At 40.4% G+C, this 15,395-nt stretch overlaps 1 protein-coding gene across 15 annotated transcripts in view; it reads right to left on the reverse strand.

Moving 5' to 3' along the window:
- ARHGAP24 (Rho GTPase activating protein 24) overlaps window positions 1-15,395 on the reverse strand; it is a 552,828-nt gene that overhangs the window by 158,367 nt on the left and 379,066 nt on the right. The window contains exons 1-2 of one of the 15 annotated variants that reach the window (XM_044945694.2): window positions 11,384-14,324; window positions 9,861-9,982 (exon numbers count right to left, since the gene is read on the reverse strand). The exons of 11 other annotated variants lie outside the window; for them this stretch is intronic. The gene's annotated coding sequence lies outside the window, so the exon portion shown is untranslated. Of the gene's footprint in view, window positions 1-9,860; window positions 11,288-11,338; window positions 14,325-15,395 lie in introns of those variants that run through there. 3 more of the 15 variants (XM_006079370.4, XM_006079372.4, XM_044945693.2) reach the window with 3 other exon arrangements.

A 15,395-nucleotide genomic window follows, 5' to 3' on the forward strand; every position in this document is an offset into this window, starting at 1 on the left:
CTCCAGGCAAAAAAACTAGAGTGGATTGCCATGCACTTCTCCAGGGGATCTTCCCAACTGAGGGATCAAACCCACATCTCTGTTGTCTCCTGCACTGGCAAGCAGGTTCTTTACCACTGCTGCTGCTAAGTCACTTCAGTCGTGTCCCACTCTGTGCGACCCCATCGATGGCAGCCCACCAGGCTCTCCCGTCTCTGGGATTCCCCAGGCAAGAACACTGGAGTGGATTGCCATTTCCTTCTCCAATGCAAGAAAGTGAAAAGTGAAAGTGAAGTCGCTCAGTCGTGTCTGACTCTTAGCGACCCCACGGACTGCAGCCTACCAGGCTCCTCCGCACATGGGATTTTCCAGGCAAGAGTACTGGAGTGGGGTGCCATTGCCTTCTCCGTCTTTACCACTAACACCACCTAACACTCAAAGGACATAGTCTCAGACTTTTGTGAATCTTGAAATTCTCAAATGCTTCTATAGAGAATAATTTCCTTCAGAAAATGAAACTTGGAGTGTTCCTTTAATAATCCTATACGCATAGACCTAAAATAAATTATAAAGGCACTGAAATGGTTTTCCACATCATTTTTTTTGTCGTTGTTGTTGCTGCTGCTATTTAGCACATCTGGTGGACTCCTTTTTACGTAGATCATCGGTACTGCCAAATTTGAACTCCATCGTTTATTCAAAATTGCCCTTGTCTATGAATTCCCACTTGTTTCCACCTCTTCACATTGTGCTTCATACCCTACAAAGTGCTTTTCTTTTTGAAGCCACTTTTCTGCAATGAAACAAGGCTGTTCTATTTTTGTTTTTATTTTTATTTTTTTATCTATTTTTGTTTTTAAATCACACTATGAAAGTTACTAAGTTTGCAGTGAATACACATGGAAAGAACAATCCATATAGATTTTAATGTGAAAAGTGTAGGAAAGAATGGGGTAAACTGATCTTACTCAGTAGCTAAATGATGGGTCTGGACAAATCAGTCTCACTCCAAACATGATTCAGATACATTCCTCAGCAAAGTGACAAATTACTCAAGATCTTTGCATTCATTTCAAAAGAGTAAAACACAAGCTTCCAAGGTCTGTGAAAGTCAAGGGTGGGGAGTTCTTGATTTTGGTACTTAGCCATTTCTGAATATAGTTCATCTCATTTTTTAAGCTCTCTGTGGTTCCCAACTGGGGGGTGGTACCACTCCCTGAAGGGGTGTATGGAAAAGTGTAGGAGTGTTTGAGTTTTCAGAAGAAATGGAGGGAGTTATTGGCATTTAATGGGCAAGGCCTGGGGAAACTAAATAAAGCAAAGCAAGAGATAATAAATCTTTGCCCCTCGCCAGACGCCTACAGCTTCTCTATGTTGAGGCCCTCCGCCCATTTGGACATGTCTTTAAGATGAATGGTCTTTCCAGTTTGGGCTCTGGGCTCACCTCTTGACTTCTACCCGAAACCATGCTGACTTCACAGGTTTCCTTGTCTCTGATTTAACAGGTGTGCCATTCCTTTGCATGTTCAGAGAATGCTGGTTTCTCCCCCCCTTCACTTATGGGCTGTAATGAAGAACATACTGTGTAACTAACATATCTATTCTGGATTGCTGCTGTTGTTTTAGCATTATAGACAAATCCAACATGTATTTCAGACAGGATATCGTGAAGATGTTTTTAAGCATTCTTTTTGCAACCATCCAGCTCTCTCCACTATTATGGTTATGGTCTCATTTCTTCCTTTTTTACTTCCTTCTTCAAACACAAATAAGCACTTGCTCTAAGACATGGTGTTCAGACTCATGGAAGAAGGTTACATATAATGATAATCAGATCTTCCTTCCAGTATAGCCAGATTTACCATCTTTTATTTCTCATTATTTATTTTCCTTATTCCCCCTGATAACTTTCCCCAACTTTGAGCTTTTGCCTGATCTGAAAAAAAAAACTCACTCCACAAAACTGTGACAATTATATTTGCTAAAATATCTCCTTTCACATCTATATTGATTAGCTTTTTAATGATTTTTCCCACCAAAAAACAAGTCTACATACATAATTTATCATTTTAACTTTAAAATTTGTAATGTATGCTAACGTCAGAGATGTTACAAACTGAAGCTTAAAAGGTTAAACAACTTTCCCACAGTAAAACAACTTGTTCATGGATTTAAAAACAGGTCTAACAGCCCCTAATGCCTGTGTTCTTAATGAATATAAAATATTCCTGATAATTAAAATCACCTTCTTGTGACTGCTAGTGAACTTTATATGCCCTACTTTTAAATCTCAGCATAGACGCGGTTGACCTTCATTCTCAGCGCCTTGGCTAAATTCATCACGACTGTTTTAGAAAAGCGGTTATACCTTCCAAGTTTCTATTACAAATAAATCAAAAAAAAAAGTTTAAAAGCTTCCCTGGGTTTCTTAGCTAATACAAAACCCACAGAGCAGAAGTTCCAAATATAACTAGGTAGTCCTCTGTGATTTTTCAATGTCTGCAGGCTTTTGAAGTGCTGTGAATGTGCCTTAATCTGTTGCTAGGAACACTGCGCACTGCTCCAAACAGGCTGCCAGTCTGAGAAACCTAGCGTGAATGACATAAGTGTTTCTTTCATCCAGGTCAGAGGATGGTGTGCGGTGTTATGGGAGGTCAGAGGAGGGGAGGAATTCAGGATCGAGAGAGGAACTAGAGGAAAAGGAAGTGACAAAGAAGAAAGAGGCCACAGACCCTAAAGGAAAAGCTTTCCAACTGAAGCTCTTCTGCTCTTACCAAGCACACTCCCCTTGAGAGCTTTTCGAGTTGGTTCAATCTAGTCTGACAACAGCTCAGAAGGGCCCGGGCACAGCTGACAATATTTCGTTCCCTTGTCACTCCATGGAAATCACAGATGAGAAACCTGCTGATACCAGAGTCAGTGAAGCCACTTTGAGGCCTCAGTCATGCGTCAGATTTGGGAATCAGGAGAGTTCAGAGCAAGAAATCAGTCTGTAATTTTTTCCCGGTACTGGTCTGGTCCCAGGATAAAACCCAGAGCATCTGCTTTGGAATGAAAACAAGAAATTGGTGATTTACACGTATCCCTTTCTTTGCTTCCTTTCATCTCAGGATCTTTGGTGTCTGAAAGACACAGAGAATGATGGGGAAGGTGTGTGGAGAATGAACACTTAGAACACTTCCCTTCTGCTATAACCATCGCAATTACCACCAAGCCCAGGCACCTCTCGAGCAGCAGGCTGCCACTTCTACTCCTGTTCATGGCTGCTTAGTGATTCGGTCACTGTAGCATCTTCTCTGTGCAAATCAGTACACCAACGCCTTCTTCTAGTGTGCGTGTAGTTTCATATTTTACGTCTAAATCTTCGACTCCTCTAGAATTTATTTTGGGGTAAAAGATAAGCCCTTGTCCCCCTCAGATGGCTATCTTGTTGTACCCAATTGTGCTCAGTTGCTCTTTGTGACCCCCTGGACTGTAGCTTGCGAAGCTCCTCTGTCTGTGAGATTTCCCAGGCAACAGTACTGGAGTGGATTGCCATTTCCTACTGCAGGGGATCTTCCCAACCCAGGGATCGAACCCAAGTTTCTTGCATCTCCTGCATTTGGCAGGTGGGTTCTTTACCACTGCACCACCTGGGAAGCCAGTAGTACCAATACCTGTTGTTAACTCAGTCATTCTTCCCCCACCGTTTGGAAGTTCCATATTTATTACACAATAAATTCCCATGGGAAATTCCAGTAACTGGAATGGAGAAACTAAATAGGGAGAGGGAGAAAATTCTCTTTCCACTGCAACACCGTATGCATGCTTTCTCCTTTCCTTTATGTTTAAAAACGACGAAACAGAAATATTACGAGGGAAAATGCCACACTTCTAAGGCGTCGTCTGATTACAGGTTATTTTTAGCACACGTTGGTCTATCCTAATTTGATAAATTAGCTATCCTATTCATCTGCTAAATGTTCTTGATCCCTCTGTGCATTACTGCTGACTGAAGGAGTAGGGCATTATGAATGACGGTTTTGCTGGTTCAGCTGAAACAGAATTGTTACTCAATTTATATATGTCCCTTGCCACATTTTATATTTGTTTATACTAGCAGCTCGTCGTGAATATTTTTAAGTGACAAGAGACTCAGCTTTTGTTTGAGCAGAATAATCAACATAATTTGCTCTTCTTTCCTTAATTTCCTTATTATGAAAATCATACTGGAAACAATGCAAAGGCTCTTAGGGAATCTGAATAAAATTCTGCCAATGAGCTCAGGTGACTGAATGAATCATTTATTTATCCATTGAGCAATTATTTATTAACTTGTGTGTGCCAGGAGTTGGTTCCAACCAAAGGTGAATGGTGAGTGCATAAAGTTAAACTTTCTTTAATAATTACAGCCTATTTAAGGATTTTAACACAACTCTAATGTGGAAGCATTTATTGTTAGACTCTAACTCGAATAATATACAGCTGTGTACGCCAAGTAAAATGTGCCTAGTTTTTAAATAAAGAGGATTTAGCTATTTTTTGACCTTTTTGTTGTTTTAAAGTATTGAATTTAAAAAACAAAACCAACTGAACCAAAACCTTTCTGGAGTTTACTGGCAGAGGTCGTGGAATTGATGAAGAGGTACATTTCATGTCAAGAGATTGTTGTCCATAGTGGACCAACCAGGTGAATACCAAATTTGGCAAAATGATACTAAGTAATCAATATATTTCTGTTTGGCTGTGCTAGTGTGTATTAGCAATGCCTTTTAATTTTCTGTATTTCTTAAAAAAATTTTTTTTTTACTGGAGTATAGTTGCTTTACAATGTTGGGCTAGTTTCTGTTGTACAGCAAAGTGAATCAGCTGTATGTATACATGTATACACTCTTTTTTGGATATCCTATCTGTAATCTAGAAAAATGGTACAGATGAACCTATTTGCAGAGTAGAAATAGAGACACAGACATAGAGCACAAATGTATGAACACCAAGTGGGGAAATGGGAGATGGAATGAAACGGGAGATTGGGATTGATACATATACTCTACTATGCATAAAATAGATAACTAATGAGAACCTGCTGTATAGCACAGGGCACCTACTCAGTGCCCTGTGGGGACCTAAATTTTCTGTATTTCAAATGTTTGGCATCTGGGCTTTGTTGACCATAAGCAAGCTGCCCTTTCTAGGGCAAGCCAATTCCTAAAGATAGGAAAGACTAACCCAGAGCATGCCTTTTAATGCAAATAAATCAGTTCTGAGCCCTAACCCCAATCAGGTCCTTTATCTGAGTCTCACAAGGCACTCATACTCTGGGCTAATATCCATTTGCCCTAGGCATCTCAGGACCAGGTACGTAGACAACTAGAGACTCTATGCCCCAGAGACTGCTGAAATTATTCCAACGATACAAGCCTAAGCTTTCTTACCCTACTTTGTTCTTCCCCAGTTCAGTTCAGTCACTCAGTCATGTCCAACTCTTTGTGACCCCATGAACCGCAGCATGCCAGGCCTCCCTGTCCATCACCAGCTCCCGGAGTTTACCCAAACTCATGTCCATTGAGTCAGTGATGCCATCTAACCATCTCATCCTCTGTCGTCCCCTTCTCCTCCTGCCCTCAATCTTTCCCAGCATCAGGGTCTTTTCAAATGAGTCAGGTCTTCGCATCAGGTGGCCAAAATATGTGTTCTTCCCCAAGGAAAGCACAATAAAGGCTCTTGGCCATGCTTTCCTCTTTCTCTCTCTCTGCCTTCTGACCAACCCTGGGGCTTCCCTGTGTGGCCCTTCAAGACACGCTGTGTCCAGCCTTCTGAAACTGAGTAGCTCACTGTCTTTGCAATAGCAATCATCTCCTGATCTGTTGTTCTCACTCTATATCTAAATAATAATAAACCCAACATTTTAATTATTTCTTTAATTTTTAAAATCTTTACTTAGTTTTGTTTTTAAATTTTTGACCATGCCACATGGCATGTGGGATCTTAGTTTCCCAACCAGGGATTGAAAACTTGCCCCATACATTGGAAACAGAATCTTAACCACTGGGCTCCCAGGAAGTCTCCAAAGCTTACATTTTAAAGTTGAGTTCTTATATTAACTTATAAAGGAAAGGAGATACTTCCTTATGGCTACAAAATAATTCCTCTTAACATATTGATGTGTTCTGATAAGAGTTATTCAGTATGCAAATCCCACACTACAGGAGAACAGGAGTGAGAGAAGGGACAGGCTCTAGTGTGTTTTATACTTTATCATAAAATATATTTCTAAGCAGGCTGATCTTGAAAATACTCCATCACAAAAGAACATCTAAGAGTCACTTTGTATTGACTTTGGAGAGTTGGAATAAAATTCTTGAACATTCCCTTACGATCCAAAATGTTTGTAACAGGAAACTCTGCAATAATTTTTTGGTGATGGTTTCTTGGCCTTTAGAGATATCTGGAAATTGTAATTTTATTCTCTTGAAGTGATTATTCAAATTATATATGGATGAAAACTGTTTGGCTATTAAAATGTAAAGAGCTTAATTGGCTGTTAGTATTTCTTAAAAATTATTTGTTTTGTGTGGTAGAGGGTAGCTATTGGAGGGCACTGGTTAAACATTAGGGTCAGGTTTGAAGCCTGCCCAATGGGGCTTCCCAGTTGGCCCTAGTGGTAAAGAACCCCCCCTGCCAATGCAGGAGGCATCAGAGACTTGGGTTTGATCCCTGAATTGGGAAGATCCCCTGAAGGAGGACATGGCAACCCACTCCAGTATTCTTCCCTGGAGAATCCCATGGGCAGAGAAGCCTGGTGGGCTACAGTCCATGGGGTTGCAAAGAGTCAGACATGACTGAAGCAATTTAAGCATGTGCTAGAAGAAATAATTTAAGGGTTGTAAAAACAGGATTTATACTGGTTGTAAAAATGTGTAAAAAATATGGTGATGCATTTTGTGTGGAGGTCTGTCACAATCTGGGCCCACCTGCTAGCAACCAGACTCTGCCCATTCTGTTTACTTAGAAGACACACTGGATTTAAGACAGATGAGGCAGATCTCTTGAGAAGACTTGTAGAAATGTTTTTCATCACGGTCTCCAGTGGAGAACTGCCTGCAGCCACCTGCTCCTCCAGCAGCTGCCAGGTTCTTGCAGCCCAGGGGTCCACCAAGCAGTCCAGAGATGATCTGGGCACTCTATAGCCTCAGGGGGACATCTACCAGAAAAACAGATCATACACCCTGCCTCCCATGTTTCTTGTCCAGAAACAATCTGGGCCTACTTTAGGGAATCTTGAAATAATAATTAAAAGTTGTGTGAATGCTCATGGCTTCACCTGAATGTACAGTACTTCATGAGGAATTAATAGGCAAAATAGAACTTAATTACCTTAATGCTAAGCTGGTGGCTCAGATGGTAAAGTGTCTGCCTGCAATGCGGGAGACCCGGGTTCGATTCCTGGGTCAGGGAGAACCCACCCCAGTACTCTTGCCTGGAAAATCCCATGGATAGAGGAGCCTGGTAGGTTACAGTCCATGTGGTCACAAAGGTTTGGACACAACTGAGCGACTTTACTTTAGGGTAAAAAAGACAACCAATACTACTTTAAACCAATCCCATACACTACAAATCATATTTAATCTCAATTTACCAAGAGTCTTCATGACAGGGTAACTATGCTGCTATGTGCAAACATTTCTTGATAAAGGTTTCAAAGCCCAGTAGCAGACTAGATGGCTAAGAGCATGAATAGCAGAAACACTAAGTGAGAGAGGCATGGCCATTGCCTGCCTGGGAGCCATTTCTCAGTCCATTGTTTCCCAGTGATCATCACATTTCCTGCTCAGAGAGGGAACATTTGTCTCTTGGTCTCAGGGAGGTGGATCTTCCTCCAGGAGGTAAATCATCAATTGCTTTCTTACCCAAGAAGAAGAGATTGAGTGTAGATCAAAAGAAAGAAGGTTCAGTAAATTCGGTGGCACCCCACTCCAGTACGCTGGCCTGGAAAATCCCATGGACAGAGGAGCCTGGTAGGCTGCAGTCCATGGGGTAGCGAAGAGTCGGACACGACTGAGCGACTTCACTTTCACTTTTCATTTTTATGCATTGGAGAAGGAAATGGCAACCCACTCCAGTGTTCTTGCCTGGAGAATCCCAGGGATGGGGGAGCCTGGTGGGCCGCCGTCTATGGGGTCGCACAGAGTCGGACACGACTGAAGCGACTTAGCAGCAGCAAATTAAGGATTTACCAAGTTTAAAGTCTAGAATCAGGTATAAAGCTAAAAGAAGAGAGGAAGAGAGAATACAGTGTGTTAAGAAAATTAAGCTTTAAAAGAAAAAAAATAGAGATAATCATCAAATACATAAATATAGCCTAATCTTTTCCTTTAACTAGGAGTACTTAATTGCATAGACATAAATGTGTTTGCACAGACTAGCATGTGCTTTGAGGTCAGTACCTATAATCTCTAAATCTTTTTAAACCTCTTTGTATGCTATGGTAAGCTAGTTATCTAAAGAATAAATGTGGACACTATTTAAGGCATTTCTCGGCTGCTTACACTGATTGTGGTTTATCAAAGAGATGACAAATTTTCGAAGGTGGAAGTGACCATGGGTACAGATGGACACACCACATTCAAACATATCAGACTGCACTCATCAGAGAGACAGGACTTCTCTGGTGGCTCAACGGTAAAGAATCTGCCTCCAATGCAGGAGACACAGGAGACACAGGTTCAATCCCTGTATTGGGAAGATCCCCTGAAAAAGGAAATGGCAACCCACTCCAGTTGCCTGGGAAATCCCACGGACAGAGGAGCCTAGCAGGCCACAGTCTATGGGGTCGCATGAGTCAGACAAGACTTAGCAACAAAACCACAACCACCACCATCATAGAGACATGGATACTCTCGTGTTTATAAAACCATGATAAGAGGTCTTCCACTACCTCTTTTCAGTCCTGGTGATAATGTTATGTTACACCCTTTTAAAGAAGCAGTCAAATTTGAGATGGAGGCAGCTGAAAAGTCAAGGTATTAATAGTATAGATTCTAATATGGAAAGGCCAACTAATCATGAATTCTTTGTACACCTCAGGTTTCATATCTATCATATGAAAATATTTCTGTCCTAAACTCATAGAAAGCACGACAATGGAGAACAGTGTGGAGATTCCTTAAAAAACTGGAAATAGAATTGCCTTATGATCCAGCAATCCCACTGCTGGGCATACACACTGAGGAAACCAGAAGGGAAAGAGACTCGTGTACCCCAATGTTCATCACAGCACTATTTATAATAGCCAGGACATGGAAGCAACCTAGATGTCCATCAGCAGATGAATGGATAAGAAAGCTGTGGTACATATACACAATGGAGTATTACTCAGCCATTAAAAAGAATACATTTGAATCAGTTCTAATGAGGTGGATGAAACTGGAGCCTATTATACAGAGTGAAGTAAGCCAGAAAGAAAAACACCAATACAGTATACTAACGCATATAGATGGAATTTAGAAAGATGGTAACAATAACCCTGTGTACGAGACAGCAAAAGAGACACTGATGTATAGAACAGTCTTATGGACTCTGTGGGAGAGGGGGAGGGTGGGAAGATTTGGGAGAATGGCATTGAAACATGTAAAATATCATGTATGAAACAAGTTGCCAGTCCGAGTTCAATGCACGATACTGGATTCTTGGGGCTAGTGCACTGGGACGACCCAGAGGGATGGTATGGGGAGGGAGGAGGGAGGAGGGTTCAGGATGGGGAACACATGTATACCTGTGGCGGACTCATTTTGATATTTGGCAAAACTAATACAATTTTGCAAAATTTAAAAATAAAATAAAATTAAAAAAAAAAAAAAAAGAAAGCACGACAATGTTAGATTCAAGTGTTTTCTGCTCACCATTCCACAGTGTTGTGACGAAGCCTAAAAGCAAGAAACTATGAAGAGTGGATCCACGGAGCTCAGCAGTTCAAGTGTATGTAGCAACAGCTGACATTCTAGTTTAGAAGATCAGTGTCTTTCTAAACGGACGTAATTCAAAAGTGGGACAAAAAATTTTCTTATTGTATATTGTTTGTTAAGTGTTTTGAACAACTTCAATGTTTACTGCATTTTAATACATCTTATGTTACTTTATTAGCTTTCCAAATCTACCTAAATGAAAATAAATTTTAAATAAAATTTTAAAATCTATATTTTTAAACAAATTCTATCAATCTAGGCAACAGAACTCAAGTTGATTAAGTATATTCCACAGGTAGGTTGAAACCATGTCTTATTAAGAAATTTTGCTCTGGGCTTCATTTCTGCACACTCTGAATTTCCTTAAATATGCTATTGTTCTTTCATTAGACTTATAAATTTAGCAGTTGAAGTACTTTTCATATCCCAGTGCACTTTCTCCTCATTTTAATGTATTGTTTTCCTCTCCCTGTAAAATTTGATAGCTTTTCAAACTTTTGCTCGTCCTATTTTCACTACCCAATTCCCAAGAGCTTTCTCTTTTAGCGCATGTGTTTTATTAATACAAATCTCCTATGTATTTATTTAGATATAATAATACACTGTATCTCCTTTACATTTTGCGTAAGTCCATTAAGTAGCTAACACACAAAACTGGTGCAGCCTTAAGGCCTGTCAGCTTAGCCAAGGGTACATTCTGGATTCCTATTTTATTCCTAGTAAGCACATATTCCATGTCCCCACATGCCTTCACAAACACACACTGCAGCTGTATTGTCCTTGTGCATACAAAATGCAAAGTTCCAAAATTTAAAATACGCTGATAACAAAAGCTTTAGGAGCTGATTAAATTAATAAGTACATCAAAATATAGCTAAGCAAAATTTGTTTTTCTTTTGAGTCTCAGTTTCTTTTTTAAAAATTATACCCTCCCCCCACCACACACACACCATTGGCCAAGCATAAGTTTTCATTTCCACAAGCAAAAACGCAGAAAACTCCCATGTTACTTTTATCACCAGATCAGACCCTAAGACACTCTGCTCTCTCCAAAGTTTCACCTACTAAAATATGAGCAAAGAATACACCCCAGCAATTACTCCAAAAAACAGCAATCCAGATTTCTATCGGAAGCAGTTTTCACACGCTTTCAAATCAGTGCTGGAATCCCGTCTATGAACAGCTCTATCATTTGGCAGCAGTGATCAATGAAAGAATCCAAGCAAAAGGCACCAAACTGTTCACATCGCAGGGTAAGAACAGCAGTTCGTCCAATCTGTTGCCATAATTTGGACACCGTGCAGCACTGAATGGGTCACCATAGAAAACAATAAATCAAACCACACACAGTCTGGGTCCTGAATTTGCAGCGACAGAAACCTCCCCAAATGAGCAAACACAATCAACAGCAATACCTGGCAAGTTGTCTCCAAAGTAATGAGAAAGCACCCAGCTCTCACCTTGCACAAACACACACTTCAGCAGTCAGTGACAAAGGCAGGCTGCACTTGCAGGCTGGGAGAGGGAGCCAGCTGCTCTGTCCTGAGCCGCTTAAACACAGTTCAGCCCTGCTGCCGCTCGGGTCCTACTCTCCGTTGGTTCCCGACAATTTCTCCCATGACTCCATCACGCAGGAATGGAAACCAACCGCTGCCCTTGCCCCAGCACCAGCAGGTTCCCCGGCTACTGAGCTCAGGTAAAAATGCTGAGTCGTGCAAGGTCATTGCAAGGTGAACGGGGGGCAAAAGGAATGAACAGGGGAAAGGGAGGGACCATCAAGGAAATACTGTAAACTTAAGACACCTTGCTTTTCAAGAGATTTTGAACTCCATAAATCAGAGCTGCAACAATAGTCAGAGAAGCAGTAAATCTGAGAAGCCCCAAATGGCTCAGTGCCAATCTGCTAAGCCAGAGGCACTCTTGAGTAATCTCTCTCTCTCTCCCCGCTTCCCTCTCTTTATCTGTGTGTGTCACACACACACACACACACATATACATACACACGCACACACACACACACACACACACACACACATGGACTTCAGTGTAGCTATTCTAATAGATCAGACGTCCTTTTCAAGCCAAAAAGTTTTTTGTACGCCCTTTTAATGTGGTTGCTGCTCAGTCACTAAGTCATGTTTGACTCTTTGCGGTAACACAGCTTAAAGAAAGATCTTAGAAAATTAAAGTACTTGCCAAAATCAAAATAAAATAATTCTTTTCAGAATAAAATCATTTCTGCTCCATAAACTAATTCACATTAATGAAGTCTTGCTCTGGGGACTCATATTTGAATTATGTAAATCCCCCATATTAAAAAGACAGTAAAGATACATCTATTTCAGAGATGACTGGCAAAATCAACTAAAACTTCTCATAAAAATTCTTGCCATCTTTTTCAAGATTAGTCTTGACTGATGCACATTTTAATTTGGAGAGATTTCAGAAAGGCGTTTCTGGCCTAAAATATAATCATTCTGCATGTAGATGTTCTAGGCAGATACAAACATGTTTATAAATGTTTCCCTGTAAAGTCTGTCTAGGTTTTTTTTTTTTTTAATTGGGGTACAGTTGCCTTATAGTGTTGTATACTCAAATGAAGCAGGTATATGTGTGTGTGTATATATATATGTATATATATCTCCTCACTTGTGGCCCCCCTCGCATTCCACCCCATCCCACCCATCTAGATCATCATAGAACACCGACTGAGCTGAGCTCCCTGCCCTAAACAGCAGGTTTCTATTTATCTTATTTTGGTTTTCCTATCTGAAGTGGAGAAGAAACAGTTTTTAAGCTTGCCAAAACATTATAAAACATTATTTCTCATTGTTTTCTTTTTTATTCTTACAGGTAAACCATTATTCACTGAGGATTAGATTGATCGCATTAACAGGAAATCATTCTTACTCTTTAACCACTTTCCTCTCCCCTCCTTCTCCAACCATGTAACATGAGCAACTCATCTAACCTACTAAACATTGGGTTTATAATCTATAAAATGGGAATTTACTGCCAATGTCTGCTTTGGCTCCCTGCTGGGTCAATATGAGGATGAAATGAGACAGCACGTAGGAGCAAACGCTTTATAAACTGTAGAGGGCTAGAAAAAAATGTACTTACTGCATTTTCCACCCTTCTGTTGCCCTAGTTTGGTACTGGGACTAGTGAATTACTTTCTGTGTACTCAAGGAGGACTCCTCAGGCTTCATGGGAGAGTGTTTGTTTCAAGTAGGCTATAAATAGAATTCAAGATTTTATTGAACTGCTGTCCTCCTGGTGGCAGATCTTGACGGCAGTGACCACATGGCCAGAGTCAGCCCACTGTGAACAACATAAGATCTGTCTGGTCTTTAAGGACAAATGAGACCAGCTGAAAGCCTGGTAGAAAACGCTCTTGTGCATGACTGGTTTCACAGTTTCTGGTGTCTAGGAGTAAGACTGTGTTTAAGGATGTTGCCCAGGAGGATTAATGAAGGGGAAAGTTTGGGGAGAGAATGCCAAGTTCACTGCTGAGTTAATTCAGTAACAAATGCATCAGGCCATTCATGTTGATGTTCCTACAATTATGTATGCACTATTTGGAAATTAGGTTGAGGGAGGGTAAAGGAAAGAGACTAATGGGAAACAGGAAAGGAGTTAACCTATGAACATGTGTCTCCTGAGACACACAGGGCTGGGGGCTTCACGAATGTTATCTCAGTTAATCCTTGTAGATGCTATGAGGTAATTGGTGTTATTCCCAATGTATTGCTGTTGTTCAGTCGATCAGTTGTGTCCGACTCTTCGTGACCCCATGGACTGCAGCACACCAGGCTTCCCTGTCCTTCACTATCTCCCAGAGTTTGCTTAAACTCAAGTCCATTGAATGGATGATGCCATTCTATCCCATTTTATCAGTGAGAATAATTTGCCTGCACACTGTTACTGGTGAGTGGTGGAGCTTGAACTACAATCATGGTCTGCCTGGCCTTGAACTTGGAGGAAATTTGTTGATTTATAACTTTCTCAAAAGAGGAACAGAAATAAAATGTGCTTTATAAATACAGAGTAGAGAAGACAAGAATGCAATTATCACAAAACCTTGAGAGTATCTGCCAGGCAAGTTAGCTTTTATAAAGAGCACAGAAATGTTTAGAAAAAGTTTTGTTTTTGTTTTTGTTTTTTTTTAAAAGGAAGTTGATGTAGGATACAGACAAAAAATGATAGTTTTTGTTAATATGTGCCTATAATTCTTTTTTTTTAATGGATCTGGCCTGTCTTCAAGCTGAAGATGAATGTCTATTTATTTTTTACAGAAAGGAACAGAATATGTATTTATTTTAAATTAATTTTTATTGGTGCACAGTAGCTTTACAAGGTTGTATTAGTTTCTACTGTACAGCAAAATGAATCAGCCATACATATATACACATCCTCTCCCATTTGGACTTCCTTCCCGTTTAGGTCACCACAGTGCATTAAGTAGAGTTCCCAGTTGCAGTGGTAAAGAATCTGCCTGCCAATGCAGGTATGGGTTTGATCCCTGGGTTGGGAAGATCCTCTGGAGAAGGAAATGGCAACCCATTCCAGTATTCTTACCTGGAGAATTCCATGGACAGAGGAGCCTGGCGGGCTACAGTCTATGGGGTTGCAGAGTCAGACATGACTGAGCAACTGAGCACACATTCATATGCCATACAGAATATTCTGAAGATGTGAGTTTAGAGGTGTTTCTATATAGTAGACTACCACTCCGTTTTTCACAAGTATTATTTTATTTTAATTTGCTTAAATTACAAGATCCTTAGAAACACCCACAAGGGAACAGCAATCTCTTACCCTTAAATGTAGCAGACAAGGCATTTTTTTCAACTACAGTTTGGAGTACTGTATCAGAGTCACAATTTTCAGTTCCCTGAGTCTGAGGATGTTAATAAAACACCAGGTTCTTTCTACTAGTTTTATTGGAATGCTAGAAGCAGAGCCTGAAATGCAGCCCTGCATGGTATGTGTTTCTGCTCTCCTCATTTTAAGTGGCACTGCCAGCTAAAAGAGAAACCTTGAAATTATATCTGCAAGCCAGCAGGGCAATTCACACCAAATCCTTCAGATAGGGTAACTGTTCGTGCCTTCAATCTCCTTTCCCATATTTTTACAATCTTCTCTGAGAATGCCACTGGCTGATGATACTTTGCCTCTGCTTTTAATACTCTCATGTGCAAACTGCACCATCCTCCATCACTTCATAAAACCAGCCTCTTCATCCTTGCCAAATCTAGCCTTAAAAAGAAAACTAAATTCAAAATCTTGGAGCTAGAATCAGTGTGTTGCAGATATTTTCTTTAAAGAGATAAATATAACTGGACCACTGATTAAACTAGTGATAAGTCAAAATAAATAGCAGAGAAAAAGAATAAAAACAGGGACTTTAATATTTTTTCAGGTTAAATTCTGAATAAAAAAACAAAAGCACTAACATCATCCTGAATA

This window comes from Bubalus bubalis, chromosome 7 (assembly GCF_019923935.1).
Source record: "Bubalus bubalis isolate 160015118507 breed Murrah chromosome 7, NDDB_SH_1, whole genome shotgun sequence".
Lineage (NCBI taxonomy): Eukaryota > Metazoa > Chordata > Mammalia > Artiodactyla > Bovidae > Bubalus > Bubalus bubalis.